Genomic DNA, 19,638 nt, shown 5'->3' on the forward strand with positions numbered 1-19,638 from the left:
GCATTCTGTGATCAAGGATTCAGCTGTCAAAGTTGTGTTACATTAGAGACAACAACAACCTACTGGCAGAGATAAGACAACCCAACAGAAAAGAAACTTCAGAGAAGGCTGATTTCCAGCACTGCTTCATTCATTGCAGCCACAGGCCTAAATTAACCTTGCAAAACTGTCATGAAAACACATCAGGCCAAGCATAAAATTTACAACTCTCTATCATAACAGTGATGACAAAAAAATTAATGACATTCAATTCACCTGTCAAGTTGATTGCTCAGCCCAGATAAAGAGCAACAGTTTTGTGGAGCTGTTTCAGCTGACAAGCCCCAATCACAGCCATGTCATAGCACAATATCTAACAATGTAGTCACACTAATTAACAGGTTGTTCAGCCTGGTCTTTTCCTCAGCTGCCAGGGGTGAGCAGATAGCTAAAGGGCCCAGACCAGCCTTGCTGTTAAACACAGATGTGTCACCAGGTCAAATGACCTTTTGGCCCCATTAATTTCAAGTGCATTAGGCTGGCTTATTTTTATCAAATACTTTCAGTTTAGTGTTAACTATGGAATTATATATGTGCTTGGAAAATCCATTTTACAAAATTTAAGTTGCCTTAATACTGAGTATGCAAAAACTTATACTTCGGTTGATTTTGTGTTACACTCCACAGGAACTCTTGTACATGCTTTGAGCAGCCTTTCTTAAGATTAAAAATAACATTCAATGCTACCAAATGGACAAATTACAAATAGAGCCACTATCACAACAATGATTTATTAAAGTGAGGAAGGCAAAGAAACTCATGAGGCAGGTCACTTAAAAACCACCACCACTCCCCCCCAACAAAAAAAAGAGGTAGCGCAGGTACTCCTCCTTTTACTTTTATCTGGCCAGTTTTGTCACTGCCATTCAGCAGCACTGCCAGAGCATGGACAGGAGAAAGAGAGATAAACAAGGAGAAGAGAGAAAAAGAGGACAAGGAAGAGACAGTAGCAGGCCTCTCACCTGTGCTGGGAACACCCATCTTTGCTGATTATTTTCTTTAATCTCTCATGGTGTTACACAGCTTGCAGCTGACACAGGCCAGTGTACCAGCACAAAGAAGTTGTTACAGGAGATCAGTACAGGACTTTTTTTGGAGTCCTGTATTGGGTGCTGGTGGCAAGGAGCTGATGGGGGCTGCAGGGGCCTCTGCGAGGAGCAGCCGGGGCTGCCCCGTGCCTCACACAGCCAGTTCCAGCCAGCTCCAGTGGCCCCACCACAGGCCATAGCTGAGCCCCTTCAGCCAAGGTGGTGCTGCCTGTGGCAAAGTGTGTTTTTAAAAGTGCAAAACCCTGTCTGGCAGAGTGAGGGGAAAACAGTGAAAATAGCCCTGCAAGCCTGGAGGAGGTGCTCCAAAATACTTGGAATGCTGGAGGCACTGGACGCAAGAAGTCTCCAGACGCTGCAATGAGTGCCTGAAGATGAAGGTTACACAAAAGGTTTGTGCTCTAGTCTGAGAATTTTTTAATCAAGGGGCAGATTTTGTATGCATTTATGTTTTCACAGGGGCCACTAAATCTGTGATGCCAGTACTTTGACAGCACCTTTACATTCATCCTTGGTGTCTCTCAAAACCACATGGAATGGCTGATAACTGCCATCTCTAAAAGAAGAACACACATCAAAAACCCCAAACTTACCAAAGCTCCCGGTACCTGAGGTACTCGGACATCTTGGTACTCTTGAAAGACAGACACCATCTCAAAATTATTCAAGAACTAGAAAGCATACTAGAAGTTGCTATTACTATAAAATGTGTGTGTTCACAGTGAAATGGAATTGTAAGAACAGGAAGATGTTGAAGGAAGAGGAAGCCTGCAAGGGAAAAGAGGAAAAATAAGGTAATCCTGTATACACAAAACCAGGTACAACCAGAAAAAGGGTGCCATGCTTTACCGGAGATTGAGGTCACCCTTCTCTAGTCTCAAATGAGATGTTAGAAGAAAAGACCTCGAGGCCCTTTGCAGCATCGTTCTCTATGAAGCAAAAGTCTATTCTCCAGAAATCCGTATTATTTGGGATGCATGTTCAGTTTGTGGAGCTGTTGGGAGGGTTAGTAGGCTTGCTTTGGGTGCAAGTTGATTGTGTGTGGTCTCAGAGAGTAGGAAGGCGTACAGAGAAATCAAGATAGCCAAGTCCAGCCTGTACTGTTTCACCATACAACCTTCCAGAGTTAACCTCCATCCACCTTTTTCTTGATATTAGCATGCTATAGCCAGATTTCCAACTTTGCCCCATGCCATCTTTATCATTTTTGGGCATATGGGAGGAAGCAGACATTGCTTCAAGAAGTTTTGGCATCTTTCTAGATCTGTAAGCCTGCAAACTCTACAGCATGAGGAAACCTTCATGAGCTAGATCACTAGAGGATACAAGACCTCCTCCTGAAGACAGCATCAGTATTAGTGCTGAAGCCACAGCTGACACATGTATTACTTAAGTGACAAATTCACAGAACCTTTAATTTAATCTTTGTTTTTTGTTGTCTGCATGATGCACATGCTTCCAATTTGAAGATATTTAGTTATTGAACCAGTTGTTTATTTCAGCATGTTCCAACCTGGTAGGTGTTTTCTGCTACTGCATTTGCAGTGAGATTTTCATGGTGAGAAAGAGGTCATATACTGATTCAATTTCCTGATTACAGCACCCGATACACAGTGTATTATGGCTGCTTCAATATAATATCCCTTTTGCTTGTACAGTTATGATACTTTATCCATGGACATCCCTAAGGGTGAAATTCACCAGGGAGAAGCAAATACCAAAAACATGGAGAGGGTAGTCCTAGACAGTACTTTTTCTACCAGGAAGTGGTCAAACACATTAGACTTTGCAGAATTTCCTAGAAGTGTTGATAGATTTGATATATAGGGAGAATGTCTTTTATAAAATAGCTGCATATGAAAGCCTTAAAGCCACAAGTCAGAACTGCACAGATGACCACATCAAATGAAGAGGATTTAAGGCTAAGAGTGGGATTTTCTGCTGAGACTTGGAGCAGAACAAAGAACAGATAGTCTCAAAGAGCTAATCAGAAGGGAAAGAAAGATAATCTCACCCTCAAATCCAGCCTGTGGTAACAAAGGCACTCGTGAGAGGAAAAAGGACTTTTAACACTTCCATGTTCATAACTAGTAGAACATGTAATATATGTAGTAGTGCAAATATGCACACTTATATAATGTATAACTTTCTCCAGCCACTTCCAGAATCCCTTTTGTAATTTGATTTTGCTGTTCCATTTCAGCTTTGACCAGCATTGTCCTATGTCCATGGACATTTTTTTATCCATTCACCTCCTTCATGTCCACTCACTGTGGTCTCCTCAAGGTCCTTTTTGAACAAAAAATTATTTTCCGTTATCTTCCTATCTTTGTCTTCTTAAACATCCATCCATCCATCTTATCCCTTCTAAATGCCTCTTTTCTCTCCCCACTCCTTCACCTTTCTACTTCCTTGAGTGTGGCTGCCTTTGATAAAGCCAACTTTCCCAATTCCCATCTTTCCCTGCTGCTTTTTCTACCTCCCAGGTTACAGTTGTGTTTATCACTGCTGTAGGAACGGAACAACCAAAGTGATGCAGGCAAGACATCTGTTTTCATCACCTGATTCAGGGCATGACCCCACAAACACTGTTATCAGCACAGCTGAGGGGGTAGGAAACTGCCATGCAAAGGCTCAGACTTTGCAATTGCGAACACCACATCGCACCTTGAATTTTCCTTTCTCCCCTGCCTCTTTCTTCCAGACTTGGCCGCCACCTTTACTCACATGTAAGACATCACTGGAGGCTCTCCTATTGCTTTTAGTACTGAGAGTACAAAACCTTTTAAATAAAGGCTAGAAATGTCTAACCCTCTAGCTACCTCAGTGATCCATCTGGCCAGATTAGTGCAGCAAGATCCCAGACAAGGCTTTTAAAACCAGATTTTGATAATGTGTTTGTATCTAGACATCCCATTATCATGATATTTTTTTTTAACCACCTCCCTATTTTATATCCACATCTCTTTCCAAGAGGAAGCTATTTCCGATTATGCACCCTAGAAGTTCTTAATAGAATTTCCTTTGCATATGGAATTAATCCACTCTCCTTGCTTTCTCACTCCTTATATTTGTAGATTTAAAATCATGTCTGTTTCTTTTTCTTGCTGAAACTGAACAGGCCATGCTCAAAAAAGAGCAGAGATACCACCCTATCATCTTTTCCCTGACAGACAGGTACATGTGAGAGTATTTTAAAAGGAATCCTACTGAAACTTCAGACACTGGAATTAGCATAAGGTATTTTTCTTACTTGAATTCAAACTTTAGCTTCATTGCTATTGTGCTTAGGAGACAGGACAGAAAAAGAAAAAAAGGGGCACATAACACTGAACAACTGAAAAAGGATAGGAATGAGAATGAATATCTGATGTCCCTGGAAAAAATGAAATTCGGTGTACTCCATGCACATTTGGATACATTCCTTGAAAAACAAAAGCAGAGTCTGGCTAGGAGAACAAAACAAGAGTACAACTAAGTGCAGTTATTTAAATGCTGCAGTATTCTGTTGATTTATGTAGTCCTGACACTAAATAATTCACTGCAGATTTCCTTAATCTTGCATTTAGGATTAGAGTATGTAATAGCCATTTCCAGTACAAAAATTAGAAGTTCACTAAATCTGTTCTAGTGTACCATTTGCTTGATGCTTTCAGAAAATTTAAAAAAACCCATAGGCTCACAGCTGTGAATATAACCCCTATTTTAACATGGTATTTCAGTAGTAAGACTGTTTTAGGGATTGCTATAATATATTGTGATCATCATAGATTGTAGAAGCACACAAAAGGCCAAGGTGATATGTTTATACCTCCTCCCTCTTCCAGCTCCTCCATTTCACAGCAGCTACACAGGACTGCAATGTAAGTCTTAGAGAATCATGCTGCTGTGTGAAGCCGGTGTAACTTTCTCGCCTTAAAAACAGCAGAGGTGCAACTAGAAGGATAAGTAGATATGATCAAATGGTTGGAGCAGTATACCTTGTCAGATGCTGATAAATGTTTTCACTGTTGCACTGATGTACAATTTGGGCATAAAAGCAACAGGTTTCTGTTGCACTAGAACAAATAACTTCTTAAACACATTAATTTCACTTTGCACTTCCTTCAGCCTTTCAAGGTTTTCTTGGAAAGGAGACCAATTCTCACTGAAGACTAGGTTAAGCATATCTAGGTGTTGAGAAAATATATCACAAAGGGAGTAAAATGTTCAAAGACAAACATCTGTGCACTGCACTGTGTATTCCAGATGCATCAGCTCATTTCCTGAGGTCATTATAATCCTTTTGAAGTTCTTCACCAGTCATTTAAATACAGTCATTTAAAAAATCCTGTAACATATCCAGAAACAAACCAACTGGTAGCAGGGCAAGGAAACAAAAAAATTCTACTCCTGCGAAAAGGAGGAAAAGAGAAGTCATCATTATAAAGTCAATAAAACTATACTTTGTTGGATGAAAGCACCAGAAAGCAAATAAGTAAACAACGGGAAGAGAAAGTGAGATGTCTTGAAAAAGTATGGAGTTCAGAAGGTTGCTGCTCTGATTAGCCAGGGGTGCTAGGTATTGAGTTAGTTTAGGGTTGACTTCTGGGAAGCATCAGACAGATGGTGGCTAAAAGAACTAAGAGAAATGTTGCTGAACAGGTTAATTATTTCTTCAAGATCCCAAGTGAGAAAGTTAGGATGCTGTCACAACCAAGAATAACTGTTAACTATTGTCATAGACTATTAAGATGTCATAGAATATTCAGAATTTTTGTGCGTTTTGTTTTTTAATTTCTTTCATAACTTTGTTTCCAGCTCTGTACTCAGGAGTGCATTGGCTTTAATTAAAAGAACTTGAAGTGTTCTCAAGAACTACAGGAATTTGGGTGAAGCTGCCTGTTACTTCCTCAGAGATAGAGAATCTGGTAGAAATAGCATGTGGGTACACTACTTCTGCAAATTCAGGTGAATTTGAAAGTGTCAGGAATTAGGAAACATATCTTGATAAACTGCAAATTTGCAGGGAAGTTTGATGCTGCAAATGACAAGTTCTGAGGAAAATCCCCTTAGAGACCTCAGCTAGGAGGGAACAGGCAGCTAAGGGACAGTTTACAACTTAGCTCCAGGATGTCAGCCCTAGTACCTAACACTACCATATTTGCTTTGGTTGTGAAAAGAAACCTACCTTTTCAAGTTATACTGCAAACATCTAGAATAAAAGATCACCTGTCCTAAAAAAAAAAAAATCAAACCTTGTTTCTAGTACACAGTCTAGGATCACAGGTAGGGATGCATTTCTGGAAGCTTGACAGTTGAGCTAGTGATTTACCTAGTTCACCTTCTTAAATTTTTTTCAAGTTGAAGATAATTTACATTCATTTAAGGAAACCCTTTCCACATTGGCTGATACTCCATGTGACAGCAGACCTTACCTAAAATTAATACAAGCCCTACATAACCTCATAACCTGGTAAATTCTGTTGACTTCATCTCCCTTGCCCAAATTACTTTATTCATTCTGAAGTCTAATACCTACTGAGGTCTTGTTATCAACTGAAATTGCAGGGAAACGTAATTAGCCAGGCTTTTCATGACATTGTTTTATTGCCTTTACAGATAGTGTTTCATTCTGTTTATGACTAACACAACAAATCTTAGGGGACTGCCCTATTTTGGTAATTGTCTGAGCACATTGATTTCTTACTAGCAATATTGCTCAAATGATATAGTTCTGAAGGACACTAAACAACAACAAAACAAATCAAGACAGTTATTACAGCAGCAGTGTAATTTATTTGCTATTCTCCCCAGCCTCTGAGTAAAAATTACAGACCAGTATGACTGCAGATGTTAAGTGATTTTATATGCCCATATAATTATGGGCATATATTATGGGATTAATTCAATTTCTTCATACCAATCTAAATGCAGAATAAAGGCCTTTTGTTATAAATACAGACCATGAACAGAATGTGGTTCACAGTATAACAGGGGTCATACATGACAAAAGGTAACTGGTGTGTAACTTAAGTTCCAGTTTACTGAACAAGCAAAAAGCTGTTTGCGTATTCCACAATAAACAGCAAGCGGAAGTACAGGACAACTAAGCTTTTACCTCACTTGATGTAAAAGAACTTAGTTAATTCTCAGTTTTTTAAATATCTAGATGATCCCCTAAGATCTTTCAGTTGGATAATTCAACTGGCTTCATGGTGCCTAAACCACATACCCTTGCATACCATCTCTAGTAATGTCTCCAAATATCTGCTGAATGATTCCAAAAACCATTTCTGAGAATGCATGCACTGAGTTGATGGAAATAGATTGGGGAAGTCTGGACAGTGTCATTAATGATTCATGATCTGTATTTTTTCTGAAAGAAAGAGTTCCTAGGTACTGAGGGACTTAAAAATGTACCATCAGGTGAGCCATATAAATCAAGGAAAGTTTAAGATCTAAAACCATGGAAATAAAAGACAGTTCAAGCTGTAAGAAGTGGCAGGACATCTTTCAAGTACCAATACATTGTGTCTCAATTGTACTGAAGGATGATAACTTATAATAATGCAGAAATAACATAATTCATTAGCATCAATACACACTAGTAGATAATAAAATTATTCAGAGCTACAGTGTCATTAATCTATGCCAAGTGACACAAATGACACCAGACATCTGAAGACAATACTGGCACAGGTTGCCCAGAGAGGTGGTAGATGCCCCATCCCTGGAAACACTCATGGTTAAGTTGGACAGGGCTCTGAGCAACCTGATCTAGCTGAAGATGTCCCTGCTCACTGCAGGGGGTTTGGACTAGATGACCTTTAAAGGTCCCTTCCAACCCAAAGATTCTATGATCCCATGAATATTGCAGGAAAAAGCTAAATGGAGAACATATTGAAGAATCTGAGCTGCATGCAAAGCACATTGTTGTTAGTCTCCTCAACCAAGTAGTACTGTCATTTTAATCGTGGCATAACACAGGTTTACTAAGCCAATCTTATGCAAGACAGGCTATAATCCCACTCTTGCTGCAGCTTAACCTCTCCACTTTAATTCTGAGATGCAGGAAGGCACAAGCATGGTCAGACAAGCAAATAGCAAAAGACCACATTTCTCAGATACACTGATGCAATATTGGGAGCTGCAGTGGGTCCTTGGCAAAATGCTGCTTAGGGGGTGTCTGCTGGTGGCCAGCATGGGGCAAGAGCGGGGAGGTGGGGTAGATTTTCCCATAGAAAGGTGGACCATACACAAATAGGGGCAGGTGTAAACAGGAAACATCAAAACCAGCTGAAAACTGGGAGGTGGATCCATAGCAATTTGCCATATGAAAGAGCAAGCAGGGGAACAAAGGTGGCAGAAAAACAGCACAGAAAGCAAAAAACATAGTAACATTCAGCTTGAGGTACCCAGAGAGGCAAAAGAGCAAGCAGAACCTACGTTCCAATTGTATAGTGTTGGGATCTGAAAGGGTGAATGAGCTTTTATTTCAACATATTGAAAACTAATCTCCTGGCAGCAGCAGAGATTAGCAACACAAAAGATAAATGTTAGACTGTCATTAGACTTTTGGAACTCATTGCACACATTCCTGCTGTCATATTTCAGCATCCCATTAGAAATCACGGGTATTAAAGGCCATTTCAAAGTGGGGCCTTCCTGAGTGTTTTAGAGCAGTACTGATCTTTCATGATGACAGGGGAAAAACCTCAGTTCGCTCATGAGACTGCTCCTGCTTCAGCTTCTAAATTAATCTGGGACCAAATGCCCAGACAGACACACAGTGCTAATGACAGAAGCCTCTTGCTTGTAAGAAACAGCATTTTTTTCTAATTAAAAAGAAACCCAGCGCATGATATAAGAGAGAGGCTGATTACCTAAGAGATTGGTTTGATAGCTGGAGTTGTTGTAGCAGCCATGGGATTTCCAGAAGCGATGTTGCAAAAAGTGCCAGTTCAGCATTGATTACTGTACACAGAAACACTGGATCCTACTGTCCATCTCAGAAATAGGAGCCTGGTTTCTTAGTCAAGGAGATCTTGAAAAGATGATCATCATTCCTATTTTTTAGAAAAAGGTGAAATGCTGAATCCTGGCTCTCTTTGGCTATCTTCAAAGAGCAGATTTTGCTTTAGTAGGGGAAAAAAAAAAAAATCAGAGAATCACAGAATCACTAAGGTTGGAAAGAACCTTCAAGATCATCAAGTCCAACCGTTAACCCAACGCCACCATGCCCGGAAGTACCACATCCACATGTTTTTTGAACACTTCCAGAGATGCTGACTCCACCACCTCCCTGGGCAGCCTGTTCCAATGCTTGACCACTCTCTCTGTGAAGAAATTTTTCCTAATATCCAATCTAAACCTCCCCTGGCACAACTTGAGGCCATTTCCTCTCGTCCTATCACTAGTTAGTTGGGAGAAGAGACCAACACCCACATCACTACAACTGCCTTTCAGGTAGTTGTAGAGAGCAATAAGGTCTCCCCTCAGCCTCCTCTTCTCCAGACTAAACAACCCCAGTTCCCTCAGCCGCTCTTCATAGGACTTGTGCTCCAGACCCTTCACCAGCTTCGTTGCCCTTCAGACATGCTCCAGCACCTCAGTGTCTTTCTTGGAGTGAGAGGCCCAAAACTGAACACAGTATTCAAAGTGCGGCCTCACCAGTGCCGAGTACATCACTTCCCTACTCCTGCTGGCCACACTATTTCTGATACAAGCCAGGATGCTGTTGGCCTTTTTGGCCACCTGGGCACACTGCCGGCTCATGTTCAGCCGGCTGTCAACCAGCACCCCCAGGTCCCTTTCCGACGGGCAGCTCCGCAGCCACTCCTCCCCAAGCCTGTAGCATTGCATGGGGTTGTTGTGGCCGAAGTGCAGGACCCAGCACTAAAAGGTGATTAAAGACTTCCTGTGTCTTGACTATCTATGAAATCAGAAGTGATGGTACAAAATTTGGGTGTCTTAGGCTTTTTTCAGTGTTTAAGTACATCATTATTGCTATGAAAATTTGAAGGGAATTTTGCTCTGACACAGAGTACAATCCAGTGGCTTGAAGAGTCAGACTGTCTGGGTCTTCTGGGCCTGACAATCCAAAGCTCCTGAGCCTTTAAGTGGCTGTAGACCTGCCTTTTGATGGTGTTTATCCCATAGCAGATGCAACATAAGGAGGCATAGTAAAGGAACCTCTATGCATATGAAGAATGCATAAAGCCACATCTAAACCTCAGTATGCTTCCATGGAGTTGCATAAATCCAGCAAGCATGGAGCCTGCCAGGGAAGAAACTTCAGTTTGATTCCATAGTTGTAGCCAGACATTAAATATGTCCTTTTTCAGTGTGCTCCAAGTAGCAACATCCTTCAGAGTTTTTATTGTGATGAGGGTAATCCCAGTTTCATCTTCTTGTAACTGCTCACAATGTGGAGCAGGTGAAAAAACCCAAAATAATAATAATTAAAAAAAAAATCACTGTTCTGGCCATCCCCTCTCCCTAGATTCCCACTATCATGAGTGGAGACTGAAAGACTCCTCCAAATGTTGATTCAGAGCTGGAGCCTAATTTAGCTAAACTATGTGACTTGTTTTGTTAGTTTTGTTGGATGTTAGCCCATTAAACCTTTTATTATATTTCCAAGAATGCTGTCATTGCTCACTCCCACATGTTTTATATTCTTCCTTGGGCACTGCTCTTGGTAGGAATTTCACGTTGTTCATTAAATTCCAGCCTGTGCACAGAGCCAGTACCCAGCCCATGTACACTGCAAGTTTTATTTTATAGGAGACCAAGGAGACTTGCTTGCAGGAAGCCCTCTGTACCTCCCAAGTTGAATTGTTCTCTTCTTCCTCTTTGGCAACATGAGGCTGTTCCCAATTTTTTTACATTCACTTTAACCTTTTAAATCCATTCATTGAGGCACTAGCACACTTTCTGTGAAAGCACGCTGGCCTCAGTCCTACATGGAATGCTTTACTCAAGTATTAAACTACGTAATCAGTCTTGCTTAATAAAAACTGACATATTAAATACTGTTTCTGCTGAAGCATACTATGTTGATTCTTCTGGTGATTATTTGATTGTAATGCCAATAAATTGTCACCAGGTTAAAAAAACCCAAACAAACCAAAAACAGTTAATGTGGTCAAGTGTAGGAATCCTAACATGGGAAGGAAAGGAGCACATCAAAAGGTCTGGAAGGGAAGGTGTTGTGCCTTTTTTGTAATGATTACTTCCTTTCCCTCATTTGCTCACCAGCAACAAAGTAAGCCAACCTCTCCCACTACCAGTTAAGACATAAATATGTGGGAACAAGGATTCCCTCCTCCCTCGGAATAACCGCAAGGCAAAAAACCACCAAAGTTTCAGCTAGTGTAAAACTGAAAGTGACATATACCACTTTGCAGACAATCACAGCCAAGAAAGAGGCAGCCCTTTCCCCGCCCTGTGCTAGTAACACGCTGAGCTGCAGTTACTCTCTTGAGGTATCAGGGTGAAGATAGATGAGAACCAGTCTTTGAAAAGCAAACAAAGAGTGTATGAAGGATGTTGCCCCTTTAAACAGAACACAGTTAACTATCTTTCATTTCACAGCAGAACAATGAAGTAACCAGACAAGCCCAGGCTTTCTTCACAGTAATGAGTTACAAGAACAGATTGGGCTTGCGGTCAGTATTGAAAGAACTCAGCTTTCCCAAGCTTGCAGCAGACTGCTCATTTTTTTTCTGGAGTGCAGTGGGAAAACCTAATGTTGTAATCACAGTCAATGCAAAACAAAAATGTTGGTAAGACAAAGAACAATTACTGATCAGGTCTCTGATCTTGCATCTTCCTAATGAGAAAAAGGAGGGAACAGACAAGGGTTATCTACTCTGACCACATGCTGGTTTGTGGCTTGAAGAGAAAAATCCCCCTCAAAATATCCAAAAGAAAGAGGCTTTCACAGAACCCACGTCTCATTCAGTTTCTCTTCAAAGGGAAAGTTGCAGCTTTCAGTTCAAGAATGATTCTCTATACCATTGATAAGCTGCAAGAAAAGGCTTTTCATGCAGAACCACTTCAAAAAGAAAATTTGGCACCCCAGCAGTGTCTGATTCCCACCCAAGGTTGCAGCACAGCACCTAAAGCACATGAGCAAACACCTGGACTACACTGAGCCACACGTCTTCAAGAGGTCAAGCAGGAGCTGGGCACTCAAAGATGGCAGTGAAAGGCTGCACAAAGCCTTCTCTGTCATCACCTGTGAGTGGCCTTTCTGTGGTGGGCTACAGACATCAATCATGCTCACAAAGCACTGCCAGTCATACTAAACCCCCTGCAAGGAAGGGAGCTGCTTCAGCTATCTATTTCCTCTGATCTAGCATCTCATGTCCTCCCTGGGGTTTCCAGGTGGAAATGCCACCACAGTGCTTCTCCACTCTGAGCCTAAAGCCCAACTGGTACCACCTTGCAGCATCTCACCCTGCCTCTTCACTGGTGGCATGATCTAATTCTTATAATACAGCTTAATGGCACAAGTCAAGAGGGCAGCCATTCAAAGGGGTCTTCCCACAGCAGCCACCTTGTTAGCCTGAGCCAAGTGGGACAATTGTCTGAGGCTCTACAGCCCATTTCCCAAATATTGGCTATTTTCAGTTTTGTATTTGTCTGTCAAGAAAGATTGTTTTGCACCCCCAGAACCTAACTGTGATTTTCTTAGCACCCTTGAGACTTCCTCTGGGAACAAATCTGTAGCAGATGCCAGAGTCTGTCTCATTCCTTTCATGCTGTAGTTCTAGTTGCACTTTTCTGAGAAATCCTATTGTGTAGTTTCTCCCCTCAAACACATAGCAAAGCATCTCCACTTTATCACTCCCCTATCAACTGACCTTTGTCACCTAGAGGATTTTTTTCAAGCATCATCATCTTACTAAACACTTTATCTAACGAACTCTTGCAAAAATTTTGCCTTGACCTTCAGTTGACACCTCATCACAAAAGGCAACTTCTGCACAGCCTCTAAAATACCTTATCCACCCATTTCCTTTGCAGTAGACAAAAAGATGATCTTTTTTAGCAAGGAAAGTAATAAAAAGCCAAGCCCCCTCTCTTATATGTCCATTTAAACAGGGAGTACTTAACAGCATGTGGACTAGTCACAGCACTTCAGACACCTTCTATACATCTACAGAAATGGCAATTACCAAACCTTGCTATGAGATTTGCAAACAGTTGGCCACCTTTCCTCTGTCATCATGATTAATGTATTCACCAGTGCTATATGTCAATAGCTTTCATTCTGATGGGTACCTCACTGAAATGTGGGACTCATTGCAACATCCATTACATTTACAGCATAGAGCTAAGGTTCTACTGACTTGATTCTGAACCCTTCCTGCAATAATTCCCTGCCGACCATTAAGAGCTGGTTTCTGAGGAAATCTTGCAAGGACTACATGAGCCTAATATATATAGATCACAAGTAAACCCACAGCTTGAGAAAGGTCTTGCTCAATTAATATTCCTTATGCAGTCATCCTAAAGGAAGACAGAGCATTTTAGCAAGCTATGGTGACAGGTGGCAACTAAGCTTTACACCTTTACAACAAATTTATGGGGAAGCAACTTCCAATACAACCCCAAATGACAGCCATAATATTTCTTCAGATTTAACTTCTGTCCAGCAATTTGTTCCTCTGATGAGGACTTGGAACTGCCTTTGCAGATATGTCTGTAACATGCCACAAAAGCTCTCCAGGCTGACTCTCACAAGCCCGGCCACTGCTTTGCAGACAATCATGAGAGTCTCATAAGCACAGCAGACTAGTTCTGTGCCCTAGACAGTTAACTGCCTGCTAGGGACATACTTATGCCAGTTTTGGTTTCAGATCCATCCCTTTTGGTACAAGGGCAAGAACCTCTGAATTGCTTTCCATTGCATAAGCAGGCCCTGAAGACATTTGTCATCAGGACTTTTTCCAGTTAGACAGAATTTTAATGACAAAGCCTGAATAATTAGCAAGATGGGGGTTGGAAGTAAATATGCAGATAGGCCAACAATCCTTCTGAAGAAGTTTAACATGCAAGAGGAGATTAAAATTAATGAAGTATCAGGTTGGTTAAAACCAAGTAATAGTATCTTCACACTGTCAGTCCAGTCACTTGCCCACATGACAAAAGTGAGCTGGCAGTTCATCTGACTAGACAATAGCATGCCCATTGCTCTAGATTTGGGCCCCTTCCTGTGCAAGGCCCCACAAGAGGGACAGCAGCACATATGGAGCCTCATTTGACATGGAAATAACATGCAGCAAAAGATTTGCCTGCCCAAAACAACTTGGGAAGGAAGAGCCTAAGAGTGTCTGTCAAACCTGGCAAGTCTGCTCTTTTTGCCTCAGGAAGATTTTGTATAATTATTTAACTACATCCCTAACTATGACATCAATGAACCTGTAAAAGCACAATCAGACAACAAGGTGCTCTAAGACCTGTGAGACAGGAAAAAATCTCAAGCCCTTTTCCATGCTTTGCATTAAGAAGGACATGGATAATTATTAAGTAGTGGAAAAACCTGTTTCTTACCAAGATCTGATAAGCTACCTTGGCACTATTAGGACACAAGAGAAGCAAGGTAATACAGCTCAACTGTATACTCTTCCTCTGTAAGTTAGGCAACAGTAAATTACCTCATATTTCCGGGTGACCAGGAGTGCATGTACAGAAAGTTGCAGCCCAGTTAAAACCCATGCTGTACTCATTGAGTGTTTAGTCAAAGCCCAGATGTCACCTGGTATCTTGAAGTACTATGGACAGTGTGAGGTGCCCATGAGGAGGGCCAGTCCCACAACACACAGGGCATCTCCTTCACTCCTTAGAATTTGCTCCAACTCCATGCACTTAAGTCAAAAGCCAAAAGCTTTGTCTTCAGGAACAGATTTAGTAGCTTGCTCAGCATTATAAACCTTCCCTAAATCTTTTGCAAGCAGAAAACAAATTCTCAAGCCAGTTATGCTGATGCTATCAGTAATATTGGCCAATAAGTACATCATCACAAGCTAGCTTAAACTATAGCTGAGACATTTGGAAACAGAAGCAGGTAGATGCACTAACAAGTGCTTTTTTTATTTGTATTTGCATGAAAGAGAAGGTTATTATATTTCTAAACCTGGGAGGAAAAGAGAAACAGAAATCCATGTTTTTTCAGTGGTTTTAAGGAAAAATAAATCAGTTTTTTCATCATTTTTCCTTACTTTGAGCCCTGTAAGATTTTGCCTAGGAATTAGATTTGGCTCTAAACTACCTCTAATTTTATTTATGTAGGTGTGGAATAAGTGTGTATTTCTATCTTATGAACACTCAAGATAAGCATATGATAACAATTCATCATCCTTAAACTCCAGGAAATACCATCATCTTAAACGCATATTTCATTCAGGATTCCAGCTCATTTCCAACATGGCAAAAAAAAAAGAAATCATAAGAACTAATAATCAAAGAACACTTTCATGAGTCCCAGTGCTCCTGACTCTACAAGTTCTGTAACAACAGAAACTCACATAGAGAATAATGATGTTCTCAATATTTTTTTCCTGTTGCTGCCATTTATGCAGTCCTAAGGGTGCTGTCTGGGAAAATAACAAGAGCTACTACAGAACAGCTTGTTGTCAGCATTGAACATCGGCCTAAGCGAAATAGAGATCAACATGAAGTGCACTTTGCAAAGCCCATCTTCAGACCTCAGTTATATGCTTGATGGCAGGAATTCTTCAAACAGCTGGAGACATTGCCTCCTTCCTGCTCCTCCCTGCTCCCACACCACCCCCTGCTCTCTGCAAACTGAATTGAAGCAGCAACCTTTTAAGCAGGTGCTGCATCTGAACAGTTAACACTTTCTTTACTGCTTCCTTTTTGCAATATGGAAGATCCAGAAGTATTTTTAGGAATAGCAGGGCTAAATGAACAAGTGATACACCTCTTCTCTGCCAATGGATTTCCCAGGTGAATGACAGATGATCATTTTTATCTTACGTCAGATGACTCAGGCAACTTCAAGTTGAATATCTACTGCATAGAAAGTTATTTGGTTGGACATGTCATGAAATACCCACGATGTGGCACATGCCATTAGTGGCATTGGCTTGCTACTCCCCTTATTCAGATAAATGAGTTAAGTTCATGCAGAGAGTAAAATTACACCACTGTAAAACTGATATAGTTGGGAGGAGACTCATTGTATGCTGCAGTTGACCTGCTAACCACATGTAGCTGACAGCTACTATTTCACATGTGGTGCGCTTCTCTCTTCCATGGTCACTGAATGATGCATTTCCCTGTAACAAGTACCACTCCTCGGGTTTAAGCTCTATGGCTCTTCAGAGAATAGGTGAGAGAAGCTGCTTACTGTCACCAGGGGTATATTTTGGAGCACAAACTATTCTGTTATTCAGGAAGTGCTGGAAAACACAAAGAAGTCATTCCACTGAATCCCACCTTGTGGCCCTCTCTCTGCATCAAGGCAGTAAGTTGTTGCACATGCCGTAGTCACTCTGATACTGCCCTCCCTCCTTCATTGCTCTGACACTTTCAGAAGCTCCACATTAACCTTCAGGGGTCAGTTCACTTAATGAGTTAGATAAACTGTTCCATCAATTTGCTTTCAATTGATGAAATTACAAAAACAATCTTTGTGAATTCATGAGTCCTTTTGTGCTCCTCCTTATAAGCTGTGAAATAGAGAATTTATGCTGCACTTATAAGTTACACAATTATTTAGGTATTGGATTGCTAAAACCTTAAGAAGGGGGGATGGATAAGCATGAGGGAGTAGAGGTAAGTTTATAGACATAAAAGATGCAGCATTTTCTAGGTAGTCTTTCACTACCTGCAATAAGTCAGATTTTTTTTCTTCATTTGCAGCTTCACGTAGAAAAGCAATCAATCCAAGTAAAGTTATGCACACCAACAATTGGATACCAACTTCAAAGCCCTTTAATCATTTCTAGTCAGTGTGAATTTCCAGGCTTCGCTTTACACAGCTAGAATATGAGAGCAGTACGAGATTTAAATGGTCTACCCGGGGTTTAGACAGCACATAATTTCTGGCAAATAGTCTTGTTAAAAGGGTCACAGTTGGACATGTGATTTTCAGATAGTGCATTTTCTTCAAAGATCAGGAGAAACTAAAAAGACATTGTCTCTGAAGGGCAATACCAATAACTACTACTGATTTGTCTCCAGGGGAACCAATATCTCTATTGACTGCATTATTTCCTCCTGAAATTTGTGTTTTCACTTTTCATCATCTAAGTGTTAGATGTTTCCTCAGAGCTGTAAACAATTTTGTTTGCATCTCTTCAATTCTGTCTTAAACTGTTTACTTTCCAGTTTACTTTAAAGTGCTCTGCTTGTGTGCCAAATGTACCTACAGACAACTAAAGCCCTGAATGTACATATTAAAATATCAACTTCTCTGGCATTTCCACTTGGCCAGAGCTAGTCACATAGTCTTTCCTGCAGTACTCTATTATGACAAAACCAAGAAGTTTCCAGACAATTCTGCTTCACCATTAGCAGTATAGTGTAAATACAGGTATACTATTTATCTTTCCTTCAAGTCTGCTGTGCTTAACTATCTCAAGTAGACTGAATAAATTTCAGTTGAGTACTCCCAGTACGTGTCTCATCCTTTTCTCAAAAAATCAGAATGAAAAATCCATGTATAAAAACACAACCCTGGACCTCACTTAAAGTATATATTAAGAGGATCTTAAGAAAAGATTAGCATTTTAAAAATATACACCAAATTGATTACGATCTTAGTCAACCTGATTTAAAACTATTGGTCCTAACAGCCTTTCAAATATCCAAGACTTAAAAGACTTTTCACTAGCGTTGAGGTTATTTCACATGGCCTGGTTTATTTGCTATCCAGACAGGTCTGCCTCCAAAATGTCAGAACTGCTGCATGCATAAAGAAAATAATCACGTCCGCCCCACCATCCCCCCTCCGAATTTTCCCATGCAGAACCCATCACCTCAAAGCTGTTGGACCACCATCATATATACCCTCTATTAAGAGAGAGGAACACTGAGCATGCACTTGTTTCATTTATTTATCTGTGTAAAACAGTGTTTACTGCCAAGTTACTGCCCAGACAGTCATAAGGCTGCATTAACACTCAGGAAAGAGTTTTATTTATTGCCTGACTAGAAGGTGGCCCTATACAGCCACGTCCAGAGGACAACAGCATTTTTCTTCTTTCAAAATTAAGCAGGGACAATAAGTACACCTGGGGACAAAAAAAAAGCAAGAAACAAGAAGTTCCCTCACTTACCTCCCCTGAAGCCTTAATTAAATAGTCTTTATTAATTACAAACCCTGAAAACTGAAGGCCTCTCCAAGGAGAAAACAGCAGAGACTTCTCCCTAAGCCTGGTTGATGAAAACAATAGCTGCAACAATATCTGAAATTTTGCAAGAGACACAGATCAGAGATGGAGCTTTCTAGATGGGTGAAACTAAAGATATCTTGCAGAATAAGTTGCTATAAAGCTTGCTTATGTCTCACCTGTTTCTGCCTGTAGACCTAACAGTTTTGTCAACTTTGCCGTAAATTAAATTTACTCTTCTCTAGAACCATGATGTTGAACTATTAAAATGTTGTTTCAAATGGGCTGGTAGAAACCACAGGACCTGCAGGTCCCTCTTCCCAGGAAGGGCAATCCATACAGAGATTGAAGTCAGCATTTGCAGATGTTTCAGAGGCATCAAGGGCACCCCATGGCTTATTCAGGGATCAGCTGCTGACCACTTCGCATTAATTTGTGAGCTGTCTGGAAACTGGTATGGGAGGGCAGTACTAGCAAGGCCATTATTGGTAACAGCAGATTATAAGAAGAGTCCTGTAAGCAATTCAGGACCCTTTGAAAATCCTAGCTTCAGAAGTGGGCTCCACAATGTCAGGAAGCTCTAAGAGAAGCACATCTGCAATAACATCTGGCTAGCAGATCTGGCTAGGATTTTTTATTTTTTCCTGAAAGCATGGCAGTTACCTTTACACCCATACAAAGTATTTGGCTGGAACAAAGCTCAAATCTAGGGTACAGGTGCTACACAACATCTAAATGGACTAATTCACTGATTCAGTACAACCTTGAGGTAATTTTTTCCTTTTGGCTTTCTTATGCAGCTATGGCCAAAACACAAACTTTCTTCTCCTCACTGCATTGCCATTTCAGGTTGATGCATTATGTCTATGGCCTTATTTATGACATGCTTCCTGGGACAGATGAATGGTAAGAAGTATTGCACCCTCACAGATCTCAGACAGAGACAACCCACATACACACCCTGTGTTTGGAAAAGCACATAAACCAGGTAGGGCTTTGCCAGCAGCCTTCAGGCCAAGTGTCTTTAGCATCCCTGTCCAAATTCCTTTATGGACAGCTGTCTCTTCCCAGTTGTGAAGGAAAGCTGGAAAATTGGATTGTGATCCAATTTCCAATGCACATAGTTTAATCCATCTCCATTAGGTAAGGCACACAAGACCACATGAAGTAACATTTGTTTTCCAGAGTAAGCCCGAGTGCTT

The sequence above is a fragment of the Phaethon aethereus genome, assembly GCF_964289735.1.
Source record: "Phaethon aethereus genome assembly, chromosome: 2".
Classification (NCBI taxonomy): domain Eukaryota; kingdom Metazoa; phylum Chordata; class Aves; order Phaethontiformes; family Phaethontidae; genus Phaethon; species Phaethon aethereus.